General features: G+C 44.6%; 1 protein-coding gene across 2 annotated transcripts in view; it reads left to right on the top strand.

The window, feature by feature from the left end:
• Window positions 1-939: 939 nt before the first annotated feature.
• Window positions 940-25096, top strand: part of ZNF395 (zinc finger protein 395) — a 78685-nt gene continuing 54528 nt past the window's right edge. Inside the window, exon 1 of one of the 2 annotated variants that reach the window (XM_033938611.1) lies at window positions 940-1058. The gene's annotated coding sequence lies outside the window, so the exon portion shown is untranslated. Of the gene's footprint in view, window positions 1313-25096 lie in introns of both variants that reach the window. The other variant, XM_033938610.1, reaches the window with a different exon arrangement.

Raw genomic sequence — 25096 nt, 5'->3', positions numbered from 1 at the left:
TACTGAGAGAAATAGCTTCTCGCTCTGCAGAAAACGAAAACCTGAAGGAGCCACATGCCAACGTTGGGCAGGAAGGCATTGGCGCGTGCTCCGTTCTGGCGGTCTTCAAACGTTTGAAGCTTTTAAAGTGACAGTGCACTTTTCGACTGTCCATACTGAGCTCCGTGGAGGACGCCGTCCACATATGAGAATATGCTGCCTGCTTGTCCTGGGATAAAAGCAGCACAGTATTTCACTAATCTCTGTAGATATTGCTTTGGGAGATCAGTAGCTGCTGACGTTTGTGAGACAAATCAAGACAAAAGAGTCAACCCATCTCTTCCTTTTATAAATAGGCCCTTGTCCGATTTTTGGCAAAATCGAGGTGGATGCAGCGTTCTAATTTAAAACGAATTACATAAAAGGACTGCAACGTGGAGCCTTTCCTAACGAAAGGCTGTTTTACTCGGATCCCTGATACTCTCTCTGCTACACACACACACACACATAGGAAATCTGGGACAAACATCTCGCAGAGCCAAACAGAGAAATAAATCATTTTTCTTAGCCAAAAGCCACTCCTCTCTTCTTCCTCTTAAATTAAAAAAAAAAAAGGTCAGTCAGTTTTAAGGCACTTCTGTTCGTTAACATGCAGCGAATATGTGTAATGCATGATATATTCTACATGCAAACGTTATACTAAACCCCACTTTTCATGCATGTACATTGCAAATGCAAAGACAGCCACCGACTTTTGCAACTGCTTGGAGGTGGAAGACGTATCTTGCAGCACGGAATTAAAACGCACCAGTGTTTATTCTCCCTTTAGGTGGGCGTGTGCATAAATGGCAGTCGAGCAGCCAACCAGCGGCCGAGGGCTGAGCATGTGGGGAGCTTGTTTACAACTAGAGCTTCAGAGAAGCTTTAACCCGGCCGGCAGGAGGAGGAAAAGAAAAAAAAAAAAAAAGCATCAGCTTATATTACAAGCGACGGCAAAAGCCCGGCACAGATGTTAAGTGGGAGCCGGCTCCACGCCCTCCCAGCCTGCGGCACGTGGCACCCCTGATTCTCCCCCACAGGTGGGCACGTGAATCTGGCTGCCAGGAGGCGAGGGGTGGCTGGACGGGTTCAGGCAGCAAATGCTAATGGGTTGGCTTTAGGAGGTCGAGTCGGGGATTGGGCAGTTGGTGTCCGCGAGGCGCTTTTTCGTGGGAAGCTCTGCACGCTGGTCAAAAGAGAAAGCGAGGGGTTAAAACAAAGCAAAGAAGAGGAGATTTATTCGCTTGTTGGAAAAGAGTCTGTGAACGTTTGCAGCACCCGGAGAAGCGTGCAGGTGAGTGCCAGGGGAAGGCAGATTGGCAATGGCAGGGGTGATGGGGGGGGGGGGGGCAGCATGTTGGAGGCTTGGACAGCTGCTGTGTGCATTTGAGTGCTTAGGGACGGGTGGGTGTGACCGCATGCGGCGGGAAGTATACGGGCACTCTGGCACTTAACTCGGCCAGTACAGTATTGCGGATGCCGGTGCAGGGGCTGTCGGGGCTGTGAGTCTGCTTGCAGGCATCGGACGTAGAGCTCCGCTGTGCACAGATGGCTCCCCTTTGCTGCTGCTACTTGGGCGGGATTTGCTTTGGCAGGGTAGTAGGGGGAGGGGAGCAGAGGGGCTTGCGTTCTTATTTTCCGCTTGCAAACTTTGCTCCTCCGGACCGGCGTTTGCTTTTATGTTTGTACGTGGGCGCAGTTATTTTCTGTTTGGTTAACTGCCTGCTGACTTTAGGGGGATGAGGGGGGCGTGGATGGTTCGGCAGTGAAGTTAGAAATTCCCTCCTCTTGGTGAAGCTCCTCCTCCCGCTGCCTCAGAGCCAGCTGCCACTCCCTCCCCTGCTGCAGCTTCTCTTAGGCACGCCTCACGTGTGCTGAGACTCAAGGGTTGTGGGGCATACACGAAGCTCAAATGTATGCTCTGCAGGCTTAGAAATGGTCTTAGGACAAGTATTATTATGAAGGGGGTGGAGGTGCGCTGTCGAGTTATGCAGCAGGGTTGGCTTTTAACCATTAAGGAGATGAGTTGGTGGCCTGGGATGGCAACAAAGAACAACTGTTGTTGAAGTAAAATGGTGTAAGCCCAGACGAACTTCCAAGAACACTCATGTTTGTACTTTTTAAACTATAATGAGTTTTTATAGAGTTGTTTTTGGAGTGCTGGTAACTATACTTGTTGAGATATTAGAACCTGGTGAAGGAAAGAAGGAAGGAACATAAAAATTGCTATACTCGGACAGACTAAAAGTTCTTCAAGCCTAATATTCTGTTTCCAACAGTGGTCAACCCAGGTCCCAAGTACCAAAACAGGTTTATGCTGCTTATCCTAGGAATAAGCAGTGGATTTCCCTAAGCCATCTCAATAGGCCTATGGACTTCTAATTTACGAAATTAGCCAAACCATTTTTAAACCCCGCTAAGCTAACTGATTTCACCACATTCTGAATTCCAGAGTTTAATTACATGTGTGAAGAAATATATTTTCTCCAGCTTGTTTTAAATCTACACTTCTCCCTCCGTATTCGCTGCGATAGGCGATTAACAGACCCGTGAATACAGAAAAACTGCAAATAACTTTTTCATATGCTGTTTTCTACCTGGCCTGTTCCTGAAGGGGAGGCAAAACACAGTGAAGAAAGTGCTGGGAATCGGCAATTTTCTCTGTAAATGCTTGGAATCAGTGATTTCTCTATGCAAGCTGATGTAACTGGGGGGGGGGGAGCCAGCAAGCAAGCAAGCAAGCAAGCTAAAAACTGTGAATAATCGAAACCGCGATTGCTGAAACTGCGAATACAGAGGGAGAAGTGTACTACTTAGTAGCTTCATCGCATGCCCTCTAGTCCTAGTATTTTTGGAAAGAGTGAACAAGTGATTCACTTCTACCTTACCTTTCTACTCAGTATTTTGTAGCAGTGGCGTACCTAGGGGGGGGCGGGGGGGGCGGGCCGCCCCGGGTACCAGCCCTAAGGGGGTGTTCCCGGCCTTGCCGTTCAGTCCCCCGCCACCCCCGAAGGACCGCTCGCCCCCCTGGCCTCCCCGCACCACCTATGAACAGCCGCAGCAGGATCGCGAAGTCAGCGTCAGCATCCCTGCGCTGCTTCCTACGACGCGATCCCGCCCCTCCTCTGACGTCAGAGGAGGGGCGGGACCGTGGCGCAGGAAGCAGCAGGGATCGCTGACGCTGACTTCGCTATCCTGCTGCGGCTGTTCATAGGTGGTGCGGGGAGGCCAGGGGGGCGAGCGGTCCTTCGGGGGTGGCGGGGGACTGAACGGCAAGGCCGGGAACACCCCCTTAGGGCTGGTACCCGACGCTGACTTCGCGATCCTGCTGCGGCTGTTCATAGGTGGTGCGGGGAGGCCAGGGGGGCGAGCGGTCCTTCGGGGTGGGTCGGGGCATCAGGCCTTCAGGGTGGGGCGGGCGGGCAGGCAAGCAGGCTTTCAAGGGGGAGGGGGTGACAGGCAGGCAGGCAGGCCTTCAAGGGGGGACAGGCCTTCGGGGGGGGGTGCAGACATTCAAGGGGTGCAGGCCTTCAAGGGGGGCAGGCAGGCCTTCAGGGGGGTGCAGACCTTCGGGGGGGGGGTGTAGGCCTTTGGGGGGGTGCAGACCTTCAAGGGGGTGCAGGCCTTCAAGGGGGGAAAGGCAGGCAGGCCTTCAAGGGGGGGACAGGCCTACAAGGGGGGGGGACAGGCCTACAAGGGGGGGGACAGGCCTACAAGGGGGGGGACAGGCCTTCAAGGGGGGGTGCAGGCCTTCAAGGGGGGGTGCAGGCCTTCAAGGGGGGTGCAGGCCTTCAAGGGGGAGACAGGCCTTCAAGGGGGGGGGAAGGCAGGCAGGCAGGCCTTAAAGGGGGGACAGGCCTACAAGGGGGTGGGACAGGCCTTCAAGGGGGGGACAGGCCTTCGGGGGGGTGCAGACCTTCAAGGGAGTGCAGGCCTTCGGGGGGGGGGGTGCAGTCCTTCAGGGGTGGGGTTTAGGCCTTCAGAGGGGGACAGACCTTCGGGTGGGAGGTAAAGTCCTTCGGGGGGTGCAGGTCTTCAGGGGTGGGGTGTAGCCCTTCGGAGGGGGGACAGACCTTCGGGGGAGGGGGGTCCTGGTGTAAAAGTACACAGAGGGAGAGAGGGAAGGGGGGGTTCAAAGATACATGCATATGCCAGACTTTGGGGGTTAGAAATAATGGGTCTAAAAACAGAGGAGTGGGAGAGAGATGGTGCATAATGGGATTTAGGGAGGGAAGGAACAGAAAGGGAGAGAACTTGGAAACAGGGGATGGTGTGGAGGGGGGATAGAGATACTGGATAGGAGGATAGTTGGGAACAGAAAGGGAGAGATGGTGGATCCTGGGGTGGTGGGGAGTTGAGAAAAGGTGAATCTGTGGATGGAGACAAAAAAAAGGAAAGATGCCAGATCTCCGGGAGAGGGAAGGGAAACGGAAGGGGAGAACAGAGATGGCAGACGGATGGTTAGCACGGAGAAAGGAGACCCTGGCAAGCAAGACAACAAGAGCCTGGGACCAACAAGATTTGAATATTGATCAGAGAACAAAAGGTAGAAAAAATAATTTTATTTTCTGTTTTGTGATTACAATATGTTAGATTTGAAAAGTGTACATGAGACAGCTTGAAATGGGAACTTTTCTATTTTTGTGAATGGCAAGGCTGAGTTCAGTTAAAATATATGCTTTATAAGAAAATATAATAATGTGTTTTATAAAGTTTATAAGCATTGCTGGCATACTCGGTGAGGTGTTCCTAGTGTTGGTGGTGGTGGTAGCATGTCAGTGTGTTGAGAGGAAGAGGTAGTCTGGGAAATTCTGCTGAGCAAACTCTGGGCCCATTTCCACCCCCAGTTAGTGCACTCCACTCAACTGGTTCACACACTGAGTGGGTCTTTGGGTGTTATTTCTGGGTAGTTGTTTTAGAATCTCTTCCAGTGGTTTGTCAGTATCTCCTTCTGGTCCAAGGAAGGAAACTTTGTCAACCTTAGCATTGACCTTCAGAATATGTTTGTAACAGCGCTGCTTGTGTGGCATTAGGCTATGTAGTAATCGAAAGAAAAAAACAGACCTTTGCACATTTTTGCACTATATGGTGGGTGTATGAGGAGATTCATTTCCTGCACAGTTAAGTCCATTTTTTCTACTGAATAATAGTATAGGTACAATGAAAGTAAATAGCAAAAATGTTTGAGTAGATAATTAAGGAAATCTTTTTCATATTGCTTGCTTATGGACTGGGAAAAAAGACTGTTCAAGCAAATGTCTCCAGAACTGCTTTAATGGAAAAATGTGATTTTTTTTTTTTAAGTACTTTGTGAAATTTATTGTTGTTGTGAAATTTATTGTTATACTTTGTTTAAACTTAAAAAGCGGTGTCATTAACAGTGAATCTAATCGACAGGGTGAATCGGATCGAATGAAATATTTTTCTCTGAATCAGGCAGCACTATTGGCTACCATGAGAATGGGCTACTGGGCATGATGGACCATTGGTGTGACCCAGTTAGGCTATTCTTATGTTATGTTCTCATCTGTAGGGGCCTTTGTTTTCACTTCTTATTTTAATGTATTTTTTTCCTGGGAACTTATCAGTGTTTTTTTATAATGGGGAGGGGGGGTTGGGTCTGGGCTTGGTGGGGTAGGTGTGTCTGGTAGTTTTGTCTGGGTGGTGGCTGGGTGTTTCTTGGGTGCTTGTTGTGCGGATTGGTGTGTCTGGTGAGCGGTCTGGGTGTTGTTGCTTGTGGGGGTTTTTTTCATTATAAAATATGGCTGAGGGTCTAGTCCGGCTTATTATTCTTGTGGGTTCTGGGGTGGGATTTGTTTGCTTGCCCCAAGTTTTGGCCTTTTGTTGTGTATTGCTATGCCTCTCATTGGCAATTTTCTCTTGGGAGAGGCTTGTTCATGCTTGTTGTTGCTGTTACTCTCATTCTGTGTTCTTTTTGATAATGTATAAGTTTCTGTACAGACCATGGTTGCTTGTCTGGACCTTTTGCCATTCTCAATAAAAATACTTTGGAAAAAAAAAAAAAAAAAAAAAGAAAATTTTCACTGCCTGTTTCTATTCTGACCATTTATTCCATTTCATGGTTATTGCAAAAAAAAAAAAAAATTTTACATGAGGGGGGGGGGGGTGTCAAAAAATGATGGGCCCCGGGTGCCACATACCCTAGGTACGCCACTGTTTTGTAGACCTCTATTATATCACCCCCTGAGCCCTCTTCTCTAAGCCAAAGAGCCCTAGCCGCTTTTGCCTTTCCTCATAGAGAAGTGGTCCCATTCCTTTTATCATTTTCATCGCCTTAATAGGTTTGCGCTGGTCTTGTTCCATTGGCATAGCCACAGGTACGCCCAGCCCACCCATTTTGGGCTAAGGCCCACTCAGTAGCAGCACATCTACGATGGGGATTCCCAAGCCCTGCCAACTTAAAACTCCTGAAATCTCTCCTGCTTCATACCTCTAAAAAGCCATGCATTGCTGGCAGCAAACAGTGTGATCGATACATACTGCTCGTGCTGTCCTATAGCCAGTGGCGTACCTAGCATATGTGATACCCGGGGCCCATCATTTTTTGACACCCCCCATCTATATGAAAAATATGATTTTTAGTAACAAGCTACATATCGCACAACAAGAGTGTACCTAGGAAAAGGCAACATATTAAGCATTAGAACACCAACACATACATTGTAAAACTAAACAAGTCAGATCCTGTACAGTCAATTGATCCTGTACAGTTAATGCTATCAGAAAGCCATGTCCCTTTCATACACACAGATACACCCTCGCCCAATATGGAATATTCACAAACTAAAAATAGAAATATGTAGACAAAAGTTAAACTGAACCGCCAAGAAACCAGACTCTGCATACAATGCAACACTACAACACCACAAAAACAGTAATACATGTCCTCTAATACTGTGCAAAATATAAAGACAGCAGATGTAAATTTGAAAAAAACTGATACATAACAATCACTACTTTACAAATTAACAAATAAAAATAAAACAAATAATGAGAAATAAGAAAATACCATTTTATTGGACTAATCCCGTAAGCTCGGTCCTCATCCTCACAAACCACCTGATTCCATCCACACAAGCCTTGAATTGTTTTATATTGAACTTATTATATTAAAGTATAAAAAGAAACAATATTCTGTACAATTGTCAATTTATAAATCAGCGTCTTCTCCCGACTCTCTCTTCCCCATTTCCCTTCAGTGTCCTCAGCCCACTCTCTCCACTTTCCTTCAGCGCACGCACATAAAAACAAGCAAGTAATTTTATATCATTTTCATTCTATTCATTCATAGAAATTAAAGTCTAAATAATGCCAGTCATATAACAAAACATGATTTTACAAAAATAATTCCCTGCAGTCAAGCCTGCAAGGATTACTAAATGTCTTTCAGCACCTCAGTAGCAACTATACAAAAATAGACAAATATAACCACTCCCTTTTTACTAAACCGCAATAGCGTTTTTTAGCACAGGGAGCTGCGCTGAATGCCCCATGCTGCTCTCGACGCTCCATGCGCTAAAAACTGCTATGCAGTTTAGTAAAAGGGGCCCATAGTGCAAAATATAGACAGCATATATAAATTCTCAAAATGGACACATTTTGATCACTAAATTGAAAATAAGATCATTTTTCCTACCTTTGTTTGGTAATTTTATCAGTCTCTGGTTGCACTTTATTCTTCTGACTGTGCATCCAATATTTCTTCCCTTCTTTCAGCCTCCTGTATGCTTCCTCTCCTCCAGACCTCATTCCCTCCCCAAACTTTTTCTTTGTTTCATCCTGTCCCCTTCTTTCTTTCTCTCTCCATGCCCCCTTTCTTTCTGTATGTCTGTCTTTCTCTCTCTCTCTCCGTGCCCCATTTCTTTCTTTCACCCTGCCCTCTTCTTTCTTTCTTTCTCTCTCCATGCCCCCTTTCTTTCTCTATGTCTGTCTTTCTCTCTCCCCGTGCCCTATTTTTTTTCTTTCTTTCACCCTGCCCGCTTTCTTTCTTTCTGGATCCCTATCCCCCCCCTTGCTTTCTTTCTGTCTCCCTGTCTCCCACGCCCCTTTCTTTCTTTCTCCCTTCCCTCCCCCATGCCACCGCTGCCACCACCACCATGTTGCCACCACTGCCGGGGAAAGGCTGCCACTGGCCATCGGAAACAGGCCGGCGCCGAATTCGCCCTCCTTCTTTTCCCGCGGCCCGACCAACTCTGGCTGCCCGACGTTTATTCTAACGTCAGAGAGGACGTTCCGGGCCAGCCAGGCAGCGATTGGCTGGTGCAGAACATCCTCTCCGACATCAGAATTGAAGTCAGACGGCTAGAGTTGGTCGGCTCGGGGAAGAGAAGCAGGGAGGGAGAATTTGGCGCCGGCTTCTTTCTGATGACGGCAATGGCAGCCTTTCCCCGGCGGCAGCCTATTCCCCGGTGAGTGGCCAGCTGTGCACCCCCTCGGGCCTTGCATCCGGGGCAGATTGCCCCTCCTTGGTACGCCACTGCCTATAGCTTTCCTTCTGATGTACTCTGCCTATGTAGAAACAGGAAGTTGTAGCAGAAAGAAGGCTGTGGGTCCAGCACAAGCAACATGTATCATTCATGCTGCTTGCTGCCGGCAAAAATTGGCTCTCTAAAGGCTATGCAGCAGCATCGAGCTTGAGACACCAGAGTGCCGGAGGGAGGGGGCAGATTGCCAAAGTGGGAGAGGGAGCGAGGTGCCTAACCAACTTGGTTCCAGGCCCACCCAAAATTGGGTATCTGGCTACTCCCTTATCTTGTTCTACACAGCTTAAAGTCACATAAAATAAACCTGTCACTGCTCATTAGAGCTTACAGTCTAATCAAGACAACCCAAAACTAAAACAGACAATAAATATACTGTCATAAGTAGGGGAACAGAAAAAGATTCAACCAATCAAATCTCCACACAATTGCAGTTATTACATTATACTGTATTACTATTTTTGTTATAATGTCTTCAACTCTTTTTATTGGAAGAGAGAGAGATTTCCGAGCTTCGTGGTATCAAGTGCGTCTGACTAGAGAATGACATGGTGATAGAATTCATCATCGTTCCATCCCCGAGGATAACCAAAGGAAACCATTCCGTGTCCTTCTTTATCTCAACCTCAGTCCTTCTACACCAACATTCTTTAATGCAAGGCTTGAGGGTCAGTGACTGTGCCCGTTTGCACTCTGATTCTTTCCTCTCTCCTTAAAGAATGATACGGGGATTGTTTCCTGTGGTTATCCGCGGGAACAGTGATGAATTCTGTCATTGTGTCATTTGCTACTTCTGACCAATCGTACTCTTTGCAAAAACATTAGGGGCCTGAAACATTAGGGTACTAAAAGTATTTTTCACATTTTGAGGGCAATTTTATAACAAAGCAAAGTTTAAAAATTCTCAAAACTAAACCTGTTTTATGAAGGCAATGAACAGGCCTATTTGCTTTTATTAAATAAGCTATTATCATTAGAAGCCAACTGAATCTGTGACCAAAATTTGCTTCTTGGTTTTATCCAAAGCCAAAACCAACCTGCTCTTGATTCACCTGTGTCTACCCAGGGCAGGCACAATCTCGGGCACTTCTGTCCCTGCCATTTCAATCATTAAAAATAGCTGCTGAGACCTTCAGCTGCAGTTTTGTGAGACTGCCACTGAAGGTCTCAGCAGCCATTTTTAGTGGTGGAGACACCAGGGACAGGATTGCTTGGGTACTATTCTTGCCTTGGTTAGGTCACTATACCACTAGGGCTTATAAGGTAGGCTAGAGAGGGCCTATGTGTGATGGGAGGGTAGCACTTTTGGTCGGGGAGAGTTAGAGACTGGTGGTCATTTTATAGTTAGGGAAGGAGGAGTTTTGGTTTTGGCCAAAAATCCAAAACATGACATAAGTATCAGTAAATATCTAGTCACTCCTATGCTACTCAGCAACAGCACTGGGCAGGAATGAGTGAGCATTGTTCTTGCCCCCAAAGAGGCCACTAGACCACTAGAGCTTGTTATGGTAGGCTTGGGTGACCTTAAGGTAGAAGGATAGAGTTTCTGTTTCTGCCAAAAATTCAGTGGCATATTTTTGAAAGAAACCCAAATCTGGATTTTGGGTTGGTTTCAAATGCTGAACCTGAAACCAAAATTTTGTTGGCCTCTAATGGATATCAGATACAGCAGGGTTGATCAAGAAATGGGAGATGCCAGCAACCTACTTTATATCATCTTTAAACTCTTGTTTAAACAAGGTGTGGACAAATTTCTGGAGGAAAACTGCATAAACTGTTATTAAAACAACCGCACCTTCAAAAAGATTTAAAAAGGATGGAGTCGGTCCAGTGGGAGGCTACTAAAATGGTGTGTGGTCTTCATCATAAGGCGTATGGGGACAGACTTAAAGATCTCAATCTGTATACTTTGGAGAAAAGGCGGGAGAGGGGAGATATGATAGAGGCATTTAAATACCTACGTTATGTAAATGCGCATGAGTCGAGTCTCTTTCATTTGAAAGGAAACTCTACAATGAGAGGGGCATAGGATAAAGTTAAGAGGTGATAGGGTCAGGAGTAATCTAAGGAAATAACTTTTTACAGAAAGGGTGGTAGATTCGTGGAACAGTCTCCCAGAAGAAGTGGTGGAGACAGAGACTGTGTCTGAATTCAAAAGGGCCTGGGATAGGCACGTGGTATCTCTCGGAAAGAGAAAGAGATGGTTACTGCAGATGGGCAGACTGGGTGGGCCATTTGGCCTTTATCTGCCTTCATGTTTCTATGTTTCTAAATCCTTGGGGCTAAATAGCATGGAATCTGAACATTTGGGGGGGACTCTTGACAGATACTGGATTGGCCACTGTTGGAAGCAAGATACTGTGCTAGGTGGACCCCTTGTTCTGGCCCAGTAGGGCAGCTTGTGTGTTCCTCTAGGCTGAAAGTTGAGCAGCTCCTGACTTTCCATGGAATAATCAGCAGCAGGGATGTGAAGTCAGCACACCAATCCTCTAACTCATACTACAATGGATGGGTCATGCCTCTGAGTTAGCCACTGACTCATAGCAACATGCACAGTGAGGAATACCTCCCCCTGTGGTGTTTCATGGCAGAGTACAGGAAGAGTGGTTTGCCATTGCCTTCTCCTGTGCAGTATGCAACTCCACTATGTTGCTACTACTGCCTAAGACAGGGTCCCTCAGCATACAGCACCTGGTATTCCCAGGCAGTCTCCCATCCAGGTAAACATAACATATTAACATAATAAATGACAGCAGATAAAGACCTCAATGGTCCATCCAGTCTGCCCATTAGCTATTATCATTAGAAATACATGATTACATTAACTTGTCTCAACTTTGATATTTCTGGGCCATAGACTAAAGTGCACCTGGTAACGTCCTAGGTCAGTGTTCTTCAACCTTTTGACACCTATGGACCGGTGGAAATAAAATAATTATTTTGTGGACCGGCACCAGTCCACGGACCGGCAGTTGAAGAACACTGGGCTAAGCCGTGCCCATACCTGCCCCATACTCCACCCCCATAATAGTACTAATTATAACACAATTTTTTCCATTCATTTTTCATATATACACACACACAATATAATTGTATTAACAACACATAATGGTTAACCACAAAATTAAAATACATAAAGAACACTGTATGCTTACATTAATTCCTACCAGAAAACAGATAACCTCATGCAAATGCAGGACCACAAACTAAAAGTACTAATATTTACAAACAAACCCTAAGATGCAAGACTTTGCAAGCAGTCCAACCCCAGAGGAAAAGAAACATGCATTTCTTCCTGAACAGACAGATGTACATCAATCACTAAATTAAAAAATAAAAGCATTCCCCCTACTGTTGTTGTCTCTCTCCCTCCATGCTGTGCCTTGCCTTCTGGCCTGCCCCCCGGTGTTATCTTCGGGCTGGTCCACAGTGTGATCAACGTGGCGTCTTCGGTTCAACTCCCTGAGTGCTGCATTGCACAAAGCTGTAGGCTGTGGCTCCTTGCACATGTTCCGCGCCTTATCTGGAAGCCTTCCCTCTGATGTTGCGATATCAAAGAAAAGGCTTCTGGTTCAGGCGCAGGACGTGCGTAGAAGCCTTTTCCCTCGGCTTTGTGCACTGCAGCACTCGCGGAGCCAGCCCAAAGATGCCACGATCGCACCATGGACCGGCGGCTGAAGAACACTGTCTTCTGCCTGATGGACATACCAGCCCTGCGGACCGGTAGAAAATTTCTGTGGACAGGACTGGTCCACAGACCTGCAGTTGAAGAATACTGTCCTAGGTTTAATTGCTGAAGTTGCCGTCTAAGATTATTCTAGTCCAGTGGTCTCAAACTCGCAGCCCGCCAGGTACTATTTTGTGACCCACAGTCTGTACTAGTGCTGTCTGTACCAGTGCTGCCCGCTCTTTGTAGTGTCCTCCGGCTTCCCCCCGGCCTCCCGTTCTTACCTTCAGATAATTACTGCAGCCTGCAGAGAGGATCACCGGTGCTGTAGCATTCCTTGCAGGCTGCTGTTGTCCTCAGCAGCACATTCCCTCTGCCACGATCCTGCCCCTGACATCGGAGGAGGGGCAGTACCGTGGCAGAGGGAATATGCTATGGAGGCCGATGGCAACCTGCAGGAACGCTATAGCACTGGTGATCCTCTCTGCAGGCTGCGGTAATTAGCTGAAACTAAGACCTGGAGGCCAGGGGGGAAGCTGGAGGACGCTGCAACGAAGGGGGGAACATGTTCGGGGGGGAGGGGAGGAAGATTTATAAACTATAAAGAGTTTTACCTCATGGCAAATTGTCATTTCTTTATTAAAACATTCACTATTTTTTCTGCGGCCCTCTAAGTACCTAAGTATCCAAAATATGGCCCTGCAAAGGGTTGGAGTTTGAGACCACTGCTCTAGTCTATCCAACCATCCCATTGTTTGCAGGATATCTATTGTAAAGTCTGGCCAGTAACATTCTCATGTTCCAAGTTAATGGAGTTCCCATTGATGCCCTCCCCAGCCCATCCACACCAAATCACCACATATGGGACACAAGTTTGTCCAATACCGGCCTTAGTTCTTTAATTTATATCATTTGTTTGTTTTCTAATTAGAGATCCTTTGTGTTTATCCCACTCTGGTACTAGCCAGGCTTGATGCTGCTTAGCTTCTGATTGTTAGAACAGGCCTACTCGGGGCAGCCAGGCCGTAGACGTGCCCTACTACAATATAGTAAATCTAAGTGAAACTTGATTTGATTTACAGAAGCATGGGATATTGTTTTATGTACTAAATTAAGACCAAAAGACTACAAAATCTACAAAATATATTTATCATTTGAGCAAAGATACTATATTGAACATATATTATAATGTACCAATTTTGATTGCAGCTTCAAAATAAAAACATCTTTATCAAAACTGTTTCTGATTCCAACCCTAACTCCACAGCCCCGTGCAGAAGGCTTCAAGGGAAGTGGTTCAAGTAGGGTTGCCAGATTTTCTCTTTGAAAAAAGAGGACGCCTGGTCCCATCCCATTCTGCCTCTGTCTCCGCCCCATTCCTCCTCCAGCCCAGCCTCCACACGAATCTCCCCGAGTTCAAAGGACTCATTTGGAAGTCTTCACGCATGCACTGACGTTGATGCAATCGCTTGCATGCTCGCATGTATGACATCATCACGGAGACGGCCGTGCATATGCAAAGGCTTCCAGACACGGTCTCCAAACTCAGGACTCCAGGTGCCTGGACAGTCCACTAAAAAGAGGACGTGTTCGGGTTTTCCCAGATTTATGGTAACCCTAGGTTCATGGGACAACAGGTCTAGAATGGCAGGAGCTGCTTGGATGGAATTGATTCCACTATGTAAAACGTTCCCTCAGAAACTGGAAATTGTCGCCTTTTGAAAAGGAAGGAAAGATGGCTCATCTTATGTCCTGTATCTGCTTTCTACAGATAATTCATACTTTTGTTGGGCTGTAAAAGTAGAGTTACCATATGGCTCCAGAAAAAGGAGGACAAATAAAGACATTTACTGCCATTAAAATTTTGGCCTCTAGGAAGATTGTTAATTTGTACAGAATAAATGGAATTTTTAATATGCAGCATCTCTCACCAGGCTGCCAAAGAGGCAAAGCTGGTATTGGGACTGTGACCTTATTCACGTGCTATCTCATTTGCATGTATGCTTTTGCAGATTCAAGTCTTATGCCTGCTTTTTAAAAACATTTGAGCTCACAGTTATATCAGTAGGTAAAATCCTCTATAAATTAAGTCTCTGACTTGTGTGACATCGCTACATAAGAACATAAGAATTGCCGCTGCTGGGTCAGACCAGTGGTCCATCCTGCCCAGCAGTCCACTCATGCGGCGGCCCCAAGGTCAAGACCAGTGCTCCAAATGAGTCCAGTCTCACCAGTTTAGCATGAACTTGTCCAACTTTGTCTTGAAACCCTGGAGGGTGTTTAACCCCTATAACAGACTCCGGAAGAGCATGTCTTTTTTATAGAAGCTTACTTCCTTTACTGATATCTACAATGTCTGTTCATGGGATCCAAAGAACTTCGGCCCAGCCCACAAGTGAACTAGGCCTTAAATCATTTGACCAGGAGTTTGGCCAGATGTAACTCCATAGGCAGGGTCTGTTTTGTGTTTTTTTTTTTTCTTCTTTATTAAGTAATATAGTTTTAAAATGTTTGCTTGTGAGGCTACTCTTGGCTGCAGCTGTGAAATGCATGATGGCTCAAATTCTTTTGCTTCTGTTGTTGTTTTAATGGCATTTCTTGTTAAATTTACCACATAGAGCAGGGGTGTCCAATGTCGGTCCTCGAGGGCCGCAATCCAGTCGGGTTTTCAGGATTTCCCCAATGAATATGCATTGAAAGCAATGCATGCACATAGATCTCATGCATATTCATTGGGGAAATCCTGAAAACCCGACTGGATTGCGGCCCTCGAGGACCGACATTGGACACCCCTGACATAGAGGCTGTGTGTGCATCCTGTACTGGGCCACTGTGAGCTCTGTCTGCTTCAAAAAATACAGGTTAAGATCCTATCCCTTCCCTCTGAGTTTATTTTATGAATGTGGTGCTGCTAGCAAATAGATCACAAAGCATAGGCCAGGATTGTATAAACAGGGACTTAAGGTTACCATATGGTTCCAGAAAAAGGAGGACGGATTGAGACATCTGGGTTTGGGTTTTGCTCCCATTGCTTCAAATGGAAGTAAGCCCAGATGTCTCTATCTATCCACCTTACTTCCATTGCTTTCAATGGAAGTAAAACCCGGATATCGGAATCCATTCTTGGGAAACTGGGTTCAGTTCCTACCACAGCTCCTTGTGAATCTGGGCAAATCACTTAAGCCTCCATTGCCCCAGGTACAAAATAAGTACCTATATTTAAACCACTTTGATTGTAACCACAGAAAGGCCCACCCCTTTCACTTTCAACTTTTTCCTTGGTCTCTTTTTCTTGCTTCATCCTGTTATTATACTGTATCTAATTAATTTGTTGCCATTCACATTCTGTTGAAATATATAAAGGCCACATTCTCCTCTATTTGGTCTCCTTCCTGGACTGCACCATTCGCGTTTCTCATTTCCCACTGTGGTTTTGAACTCTGTAGGTAGGAAGAGGGTATGCAGTAGTGCTGCCCGATTCACGATTCAAATCGGTTCACCGATTCATTTCAGGTGAATTGATTCAAATCGATTTAAAACAAAAAAATCGGCCTCCTGATTCGATAACTGACCCTCCCCCCTCCCCCTCTAAAGCAGGAGACTAAGACGGGGGGTGGGGGGAGCTCAAGGCAGCCATTTCCTATGAGCAATCTGCATGGAGCAGGAGTGTGGGAAGATTGCTCTTGCCCCCAAAACGCACTAGACCACCAGGTAAGGCTTAAGGGGGGCTTACAGGGCTTAAAATAGCCAGGGGGGGGGAAAGTGGGGGTTAGGGGCAGAGCCGACCCGAATATTCTTAGCAGTTTTTTTAAATATTTGTGGGCCGGCTCTGCCCCTAACCCCTGTGGATATGGACAGAGAAGTGTATATCCATCTATGGCTGGCCAGCCTAAGAAACAGGATAACTTGCTTAATTTGGTTACTCTAAAAATCAGACCTACTTGGGGAGGGCTGTAGTCTATTGAGTCCATTCTGGTTTTATTTGTGTGCTGCCTGCATATCTCAATGAAAGGCGTGGCTGATCTCACTAATCATTAAAACACAAATACCTCCTTGGAAAGGAAATAAGAATCCTAATTAAACAAAAAGGCAAAGCCTTAGAAGATTTGTTTTTTTAAGCAGCAGCTGAATTGTCTAAAACTGTTTCCTTCCCTCTGTACTGTTACTGGACAAGAACTTCATTTCTTTCTTTCTTGTGAGCAGTTTGTTGGCTCATGGCCTGCCTTTGTAATTAAACATTAACACAAGTTAATAGATCTCTGGACTGGTTTGTGCCAGAAGGTAGAGCCTTTGGCTTTCAGCAGTTATCAACATTGTGTTTACTTCATAGGCACAGCAATGTCAGTGCTATGCCTTCGAAATGGGAGGGGTGCTCCTTTTTGGCATGTAGCCTAGAATGCCAAGTCATGTGAGCAGCATTTCCACTGCTGGGGGGAGGGGAAGAAATAGCCTACAGAATATTCAAGCTCCTGGTCCTTGCGGCAGTCTGTTAGATAACACAGAAATGCACCCTTCAGCTCTTCAGAAGAGGAAAATATTCTAGCTACGGAACTTATGCAGTTGGAACAATCTCTAGATAGTACTGTTTAAAAGTTAAAAAAAACCAAAACTAGTTGCACATGAATTATTTTTTTAAATTACAGTTACGAGAACATTTGCTAATACTGTAGTAAAATATAATTGGAGTTCACTGAATGTCCTTTAAAGATTTTATATTACAATACGGAGAGGATAATTAACATCCTGTTTAAGTATGAAGACTCTATGGGCTCCTTTTACGAAGCCGCGTTAGCAGCTTTATCGCATGCACCTTTTTACGCGCGCTAACCCCCGCGCTAGCTGAAAAACTACTGCCTGCTCAAGAGGAGGCGGTAACGGTTAGCGCGGCCGGCAAATTAGCGCGCGCTATTACGCACGTTAAACCGCTAACGCGGCTTCGTAAAAGGAGCCCTGTAAGATCAGAGTTCTAACTTGTTCATATTTACCCACCTTAAAAAATGTCCTTGTAAATAACTGTTTACAATTGCTTATCTTTACATTTTATTTCCTCTTCCCATCTACAGTACCTCTCTTCAAGTGCCCCTCTTCTACTTCTTTAAATGCTTCAGGGCATTATGTTCTCAATCTAGTTCTTTTCAAGAATGTAGAATAAATTTAGCAGCTTGTTAACATGAGTCTGTCTGGCCATTGTAATTATGCCCTTGTTTGGCAATATTACCAGTATTTTATTTGTCAGATTACACTTGTTAAAAAGCATGAATTACTTTGCCTACTTTCCCTATATAGACCATTAACATAACCAGGTATTAATGCACCTAACATTGCTAGAACCTAAGAGGGGGCAGGTACACCCGTAACTTATATCACCCCTCCACACACACTTTTATCAAGCCACAGTGCCAAGCAGCGCAAGTTAAATGCCGAGCCTAATCCTTTGGGCACTGCTCGGCAGTGTGGCTTGATAAAAGGGGAGGGGGTAAGCTAGCTGCTTAAGTGGGAACCCTGTTGCCCCCTTGCAAATACATAACAGAGGCTTAGCTGATATTTGCAGAATAGCACATAGCCCCTCAATATCTCTCCTCACATCTCCCCTCCCCGTTCATCAGGTAATTCCCTCTTATCTGTGCCCTTCTCCTCCACTGTCAACTCCAGATTCTGTTCCTTCTTTCTTGCCTCACCATATGCCTGAAACAGGCTGCCAAGTCAATACGTCATGCTCTATCTCTAGCAATATTCAAATCCAAGCTAAAAGCCCACTTTTTTTTTGAAGCTACTTTCAACCCTTAGGTATCAGATACTTGTACCAATCATATCGTTCCTTCTGCTAGAAACACCCCAATCCTTAGATGTCCTGTCTGTCTGTCCAAATTAGATTGCAAGCTTTTCTGAGCAGGGAACATCATGTTAAATGCATGTTCTATTGCATGTTAAATGTACAGCATTGCCTACGCCTTTCAGTGCTATAAAAATGATAATAGACGTAATAGCATGTAGACACCAAGCTAGCACTTTCACAGTATTCTAAACCTTTATACATGGTGCTTGCATTTACATGCATGATACAAAAGTTATAGAATTACCCCGTTCACATTGATTTGAGATCTTGCTTTGTATTGTATTTGATTTCCTATTCTGACGGTCTCATATCTTTTGATTTGGGTGCAAGTTGTCATTCAGAAGATGCACACAACTAAGGGGCTGTCCTGGCCACCTCTTCACTTTCTAGTCATGACTATTATTTGGCAGCTGTGGTCTCTTTCTGAAGGTTTCGTTTGTTTTTCTCTCTCTCTCTCTCTCTCTCTCTCTCTCTCTATTCAACATGAGTATGTAAACTGTTGCATATCCTCTTTATACAACATATCGGCCTTCCCCCAGTGGCTTCTGCTGTGTTGTTTATTCCATGGGAGCCTGTGTTTAAATGTTGACTGTGCCACCACCTAGTGGATCAAAGCATTGCTGATAAAAAGTGAATGACAGATTCTGCACCAATGCTGCTACTTATCAGTCAATGCTGTTAGTCCTACACAGCTCTGTACAGTTACCACTAGAGACCATCTCTCCTCCATGCATAGAGAATGACAAGGGGACAGAATTAATCCCATCCCCGCGGTTAACTGTGGGAAACTATCCCCATGTCATTAAGGAGAGAGGGACAAATCAGAGTATGAATAGGCACAACCACTAACCCTCAAGCCTTGCATTGAAGAATGCTGGTGTAGAAGGACTGAGGCTGAGATAGACACGAAAGAATGACATGGGAAGTTTTCCTGTGGTTATCCATGGTGATGGGGAAAAATTCTGTCCCCATGTCATTCTCTATGGCACTTAAAATCCATGGGTCAATATTCAACTAGCGGCACTCAGTAGTTTGCTGACCACTGCTGGCATTATGCCCCAAAATTCAGTGCCAAGCCACATCCATGCTTTGGCATTGAATTTCTGGGTTTCTAGAGCCAACTATGCCATAGCCAGTGTGATTATTACATTACATTACTATTTTATATTTTATCAAAGCTCTAATGAGTTCATGGCACTGCATAAAGATAGGACTGACGATAAAATTGGGGACTGTCCAAGATGGCGGTGGGACTGGCGAGCTGCTAGCTGACCGCGTTCATTTTTTTCCTAAAGCACTGTGCCGCATACGAAGTGCAAAGGTTTGGTCCGTCTGGGATCCCCCACCAGCCGGTTCTTCAACGCTGATGCGCCAAACCATGCTGGATTTTGCCGCAGTGTTTTTCCTTTGACAGCGGGAGTGCGAGGCTTGCAAACGTCGACGTCCCGGGACTTAGTCGCCACGCTGGAGCCGGAAGTCTCTCTATTACCTCCCGACCCAGTAGTGCCTCCGTCTCCTGCAGCCACACTGTTCGAGCAGCTGAGCAGCTTTGAGACCGAGGTGGTTGTTGGAGCCGACTCGCTAGAGGGGAGCAGGATGGAGGACGGAGCTGCGGTGAAGAAGATTCAACCAGGGGTCGAAGGTAACATTCCAACCCTGTCAGCGGAGGTAACGTTACTGGATGTTTGGAAGACACACCAGAGAATGGATATCACTATTCAAAAAAACAGCGGGAGAAACTGTATCATTAGTAAGTAAGGTAGACTCATTGGTAAAAATAATTGATGATTTAAAAATGGACAATGAGGCTAAATTTGATAAGGCGAATCAGGAGATGATCGCTTTGAAGTCTGTTTCTGAAAGTCTGATTAAAGATAAACTAATGATACACAGAAAGATAGAGCAATTGGAGAACCATAATAAAAGATTGAATTTGAGAATGTTGAATTTTCCTAGATCATCAGAGATTTCCTCAGTTGAACCGTTTAGGAAATATTTACTACAAATATTAAGTTTCACTCCTGAGACTATTCCTCCTTTGAATAAAATCTACTATTTACCTGGTCCTATAAAGAAAAGTGGGAGTAAGACTTTAGAAAATCTTCAAAGTCCTCAGAATAAATCTCCTGATTTGGGAAATATATTAGCAATTTTGGAAACATCTGTGGTAACTTTGGAAGAGAGAGCTACCTTACTTGTCTCATTTGTGTTTCAGCAAGATCTCAACGCTGTTTTAAAATTCTATTTTCGTAACTCGTACATTCCTTGGTCAATGTATTTGGATATACCCTGACGTTAATAAAACAACTCAAGAAAGGAGGAAAATATTCTTAACATTGAGTCAATGAGTACGAAAGATTTAGGTGCCACGTTCCAATTGGCATATCCATGCAAGTGCCTCATTAAATATTTGAGGACAAAATATACATTCTTTGATCCAGACCATCTCCGGAGTTTTCTGGACATGAAGAAGATCTCCAGGGCTTAAAGGGTGTGATTATGTAATGAGGAGTTAATCCATGTTAAGCCATTTTCTTTATTGTTTTTCTGATGGTTAAATTAAGTCTCTGTATATTCAGGACTTCTCCCCCACAGTGTTTTGTGGTCTTCAGGATTTCTCCAATGAATATACATGAGATCTATTTGCATGCACTGCTTTCAATGCATATTCATTGGGGAAATCCTGAAAACCCGACTGGAATACGGCCCTCGAGGATCGGAGTTCCCTACCCCTGAGTTAGCCCAAACAAGAAGATTTAACCAGCCAGGAGCCATTTCTGTCCGGTTAAATTGCTTTGAATATTGACCCCCCCCCCCTCAGTAAATACAGACCTACAGTATATAAGTGAAACAAGACTCTCTACAAGAATCTATTTTATCATACAGAATCAATTAAGATTTAAAAGCAGCCTCAAAAAGATGACGCCTATCCCCCCATGTTAAAAATAAGGAAGGCCTTAGATTTGTTTGGTTTGTTTTTCAATACGGGCCCTTATATTCCCCACATGTAATTTTAGAAAGCTGCCATTTTCACGTGGGAATCGCACCAGATTCTGCACCAAGGCTGCTTCTTATCATTTAGTTCCATTACAGCTACACAACGTACAGATAACACCTAAGAGACACCAGATCCACAACTCAGACTCCAACTCTAATTCACATTCCCCACTTTACAAGGGGAGTACATGTCACTCCTAAATAATATAGATGTTGACATTATTACAAGCTCTTCACTGGCTTCCTGTTTCATTTTGGATAGAGTCTAAATAAATGGGATATCCAAATATAGGGTGTAAAGAATTAAATATAGAATTTTGAAAGATAAGCTTGGTTGTTGCTTGCCTTCTCGAGTCTTTGATCCCTGCAACAGGACTCGCTAGCTATGAGGCCCAGTATGTGTAAAAGTGTTCTCTAGTAGAGTATATTGCAATTTTATTTTAGTGAAACAAGATGTCCTTAGAAGTGTGAAGAGAAATGTGTTTGCAGTTTAATAAACAGGTGAAAGCTTGGGGTGAATTTTTTGATTTTGAGGAGGGGGAAGAAACTGACTTTATAATTCTGAATTATTGTAAATATATTTTGGCTTGTATTTCGTATGAATACAGTTTCATGATCTTAAAAACTCTTTCCAGTAAAAAAAAAGCAAACAGCAGCGAGTCCTATTAAAGACTTGTTCAACAAATCTCTGGAGACGGGAGTGATTCCTGGGGATTGGAGGAGAGCGGATGTGGTCCCTATTCATAAAAGTGGTCACAGGGATGAAGCAGGAAACTACAGGCCGGTGAGCCTCACTTCAGTTGTTGGAAAATAATGGAAGTGTTGCTGAAAGAAAGGATAGTGTATTTCCTTGAATCTAATGGGTTACAGGATCCGAGGCAACATGGCTTTACAAAGGTAAATCGTGCCAAACGAACCTGATTGAATTTTTTGATTGGGTGACCAGAGAGCTGGATCGAGGACATATGCTAGATGTAATTTATTTGGATTTCAGCAAAGCCTTTGATACAGTTCCTCATAGGAGGCTGTTGAACAAACTTGAAGGGCTGAAGTTAGGACCCAAAGTGGTGAACTGGGTCAGAAACTGGCTGTCGGACAGACGCCAGAGGGTGGTGGTTAATGGAAGTCGCTCGAAGGAAGGAAAGGTGACTAGTGGAGTCCCTCAGGGTTCGGTGCTGGGGCCAATCCTGTTCAATATGTATGTAAGTGACATTGCTGAAGGGTTAGAAGGAAAAGTGTGCCTTTTTGCAGATGATACCAAGATTTGTAACAGAGTAGACACCGAAGAGGGAGTGGAAAATATGAAAAAGGATCTGCAAAAGTTAGAGGAATGGTCTAATGCCTGGCAACTAAAATTCAATGCAAAGAAATGCAGAGTAATGCATTTGGGGATTAATAATAGGAAGGAACCGTATATGCTGGGAGGAGAGAAGCTGATATGCACGGACGGGGAGAGGGACCTTGGGGTGATAGTGTCCGAAGATCTAAAGGCGAAAAAACAGTGTGACAAGGCAGTGGCTGCTGCCAGAAGGATTCTGGGCTGTATAAAGAGAGGCGTAGTCAATAGAAGAAATAAGGTGTTGATGCCCCTGTACAGGTCATTGGTGAGGCCCCACTTGGAGTATTGTGTTCAGTTTTGGAGACCGTATCTGGCGAAAGACGTAAGAAGACTTGAGGCGGTCCAGAGGAGGGCGACGAAAATGATAGGAGGCTTGCACCAGAAGACATATGAGGAGAGACTGGAAGCCCTGAATATGTATACCCTAGAGGAAAGGAGAGACAGGGGAGATATGATTCAGACGTTCAAATACTTAAAGGGTATTAACGTAGAACAAAATCTTTTCCAGAGAAAGGAAAATGGTAAAACCAGAGGACATAATTTGAGGTTGAGGGGTGGTAGATTCAGGGGCAATGTTAGGAAATTCTACTTTACGGAGAGGGTGGTGGATGCCTGGAATGCGCTCCCGAGAGAGGTGGTGGAGAGTAAAACTGTGACTGAGTTCAAAGAAGCGTGGGATGAACACAGAAGATTTTGAATCAGAAAATAATATTAAAGATTGAACTAGGCCAGTTACTGGGCAGACTTGTACGGTCTGTGTCTGTGTATGGCCGTTTGGAGGAGGATGGGCAGGGGAGGGCTTCAATGGCTGGGAGGGTGTAGATGGGCTGGAGTAAGTCTTAACAGAGATTTCGGCAGTTGGAACCCAAGCACAGTACCGGGTAAAGCTTTGGATTCTCGCCCAGAAATAGCTAAGAAGAAAAAAAAAAAAAAAAAAAATTTTTAAATTGAATCAGGTTGGGCAGACTGGATGGACCATTCAGGTCTTTATCTGCCGTCATCTACTATGTTAGCAGCTTTCAGTTGATAAGAGATCTTTCTCTGAAAGCCCCCAAATGGCACCTAAAAAAATCGACTCCAAATAAATAGTACTGCATGCTGTTCTATAAATGGTGCTCAAGTACCGTTTATAGAATAGCACTAGGAATCACACCTAGCTTTAGGTATGTCCACTTATACCAAATTAGGCATGGATTCCCCTCCCCCCTTATGGGATAACTCCACGTGCAAATTGCAAAAGCGACCCTAGTCTGCCCATGCCCTTTTCGGTGCTGTCCTTTTAAAATGTAGGCACAGATCTTGCACCTAAATTTACCCATGTACATTTTCTTTCCAGTTAGCACCAATAATTGCTTGATAAGATCCCAGTTATCGGTGCTGATTGTCTTAGTTTATTTAATTGTGCGCGCACACTCAAATTTGTTTTTTTATAGAATTGGAGGGTTAATCTGTTAACGCCGCTTGGAATGTGTGCTTAGTAATTCCACTGCTTATTTGCAGCAGCAATTTGACAAAATATAAAATCTGTCCTAAGAACCTCTCCCTGGCTGCATGGTTCAGGAGCTCCTGCCTCCCACAGTAGCAGTTCTCTGTGAGGCACCTTCCTCTCTCTCCTGTTTCAAGACTTGTACATTTTTCTAGAGGTGGAGAGAGGAAAGTTCATATACAAATGGAGATCAGAAATGTACACAAAAGAGGTAGGAGATTGATTGCTGAATAAGTAGTTGAGTAAAAATTGATTTGTTAGAACAACTTAAAGCTATAGGTCAGACTTTCAGCCTAAAGCGTGGAACTTGTGGGGCTGGGAAGTAATGTGGGTTTGTGCTGTGTTGACTGTGATATTACATTTCATGGGCTCTGGATCAGAAAGGCAGCCCGTGTATCCAATACTGAAGCCCACAGAGCCTCTGTTGCTTCTAATTATGGAAATAGTTTAGTAGGGATGACCTTATTTTGGTAAAAATATGTTGTATACAGCAAATAATTTACTGTTGAGTTTAGTTAAAACACAGTTGTGACTGGCAAGCTGAAATAAAAATAACCATATAGTCATGCCAGTGAGATCTGTTGTTCTTTCTCTTTTCTGCAGTGTTTAAGGTCTGCAAGTTCTCTGGGGCATTTCTTATATATTTATGATGTAAGGAAGAGTTTGGTGTCATCATTTGCATGAGTTCTAATGCAAGCCTCATGTTTGGGAGTAGATTTTGCATTCAGTGGCTCTGCTCTGGGCACCTTGTTGGGCAGACTGGATGGACTGAAAGAGGTCTTAATCTGCTGTCATTTACTACGTAATAGAGCATATTTACTAAAAGTAATTTTCAAATAGGTTATTTAGATAGGGAAGGGTGAGTTGGATCTATTTAGGCGCTTTTGTGTCTTTCTAAGTGCTCCCATAAAAGCTGCAGAAATCTTGGCTAAAATGAAGCCATGGACATTTATTCCCAGTTAGGAACAGGTGTTTATGTTCTTTATATAAATGTAAATCACAACTCGTTCATGATAAGACCCAAAATCTACCCCTGAAAACCCCTACACCCCAGTCACGCAAAAAAGTATGAATGTTCTAGCTGCACATACTTTTATGCAGAGGGTAACTTTTTATAAGCAGCATTTAAAATGTGTATCCAGATTATACAAGTAAAAAGCTAAGTCCAGAGGTTAAACACGGGGGGGAAAAAAAAAGCCTTGGGGAAGAAACTCCAAAAAGAAATACTGCAGTTTAAGGGCAACTCCCTAAA

Source organism: Geotrypetes seraphini, chromosome 3 (genome assembly GCF_902459505.1).
Source record: "Geotrypetes seraphini chromosome 3, aGeoSer1.1, whole genome shotgun sequence".
Lineage (NCBI taxonomy): Eukaryota > Metazoa > Chordata > Amphibia > Gymnophiona > Dermophiidae > Geotrypetes > Geotrypetes seraphini.
This window is presented reverse-complemented; position numbering and strand designations above follow the sequence as displayed.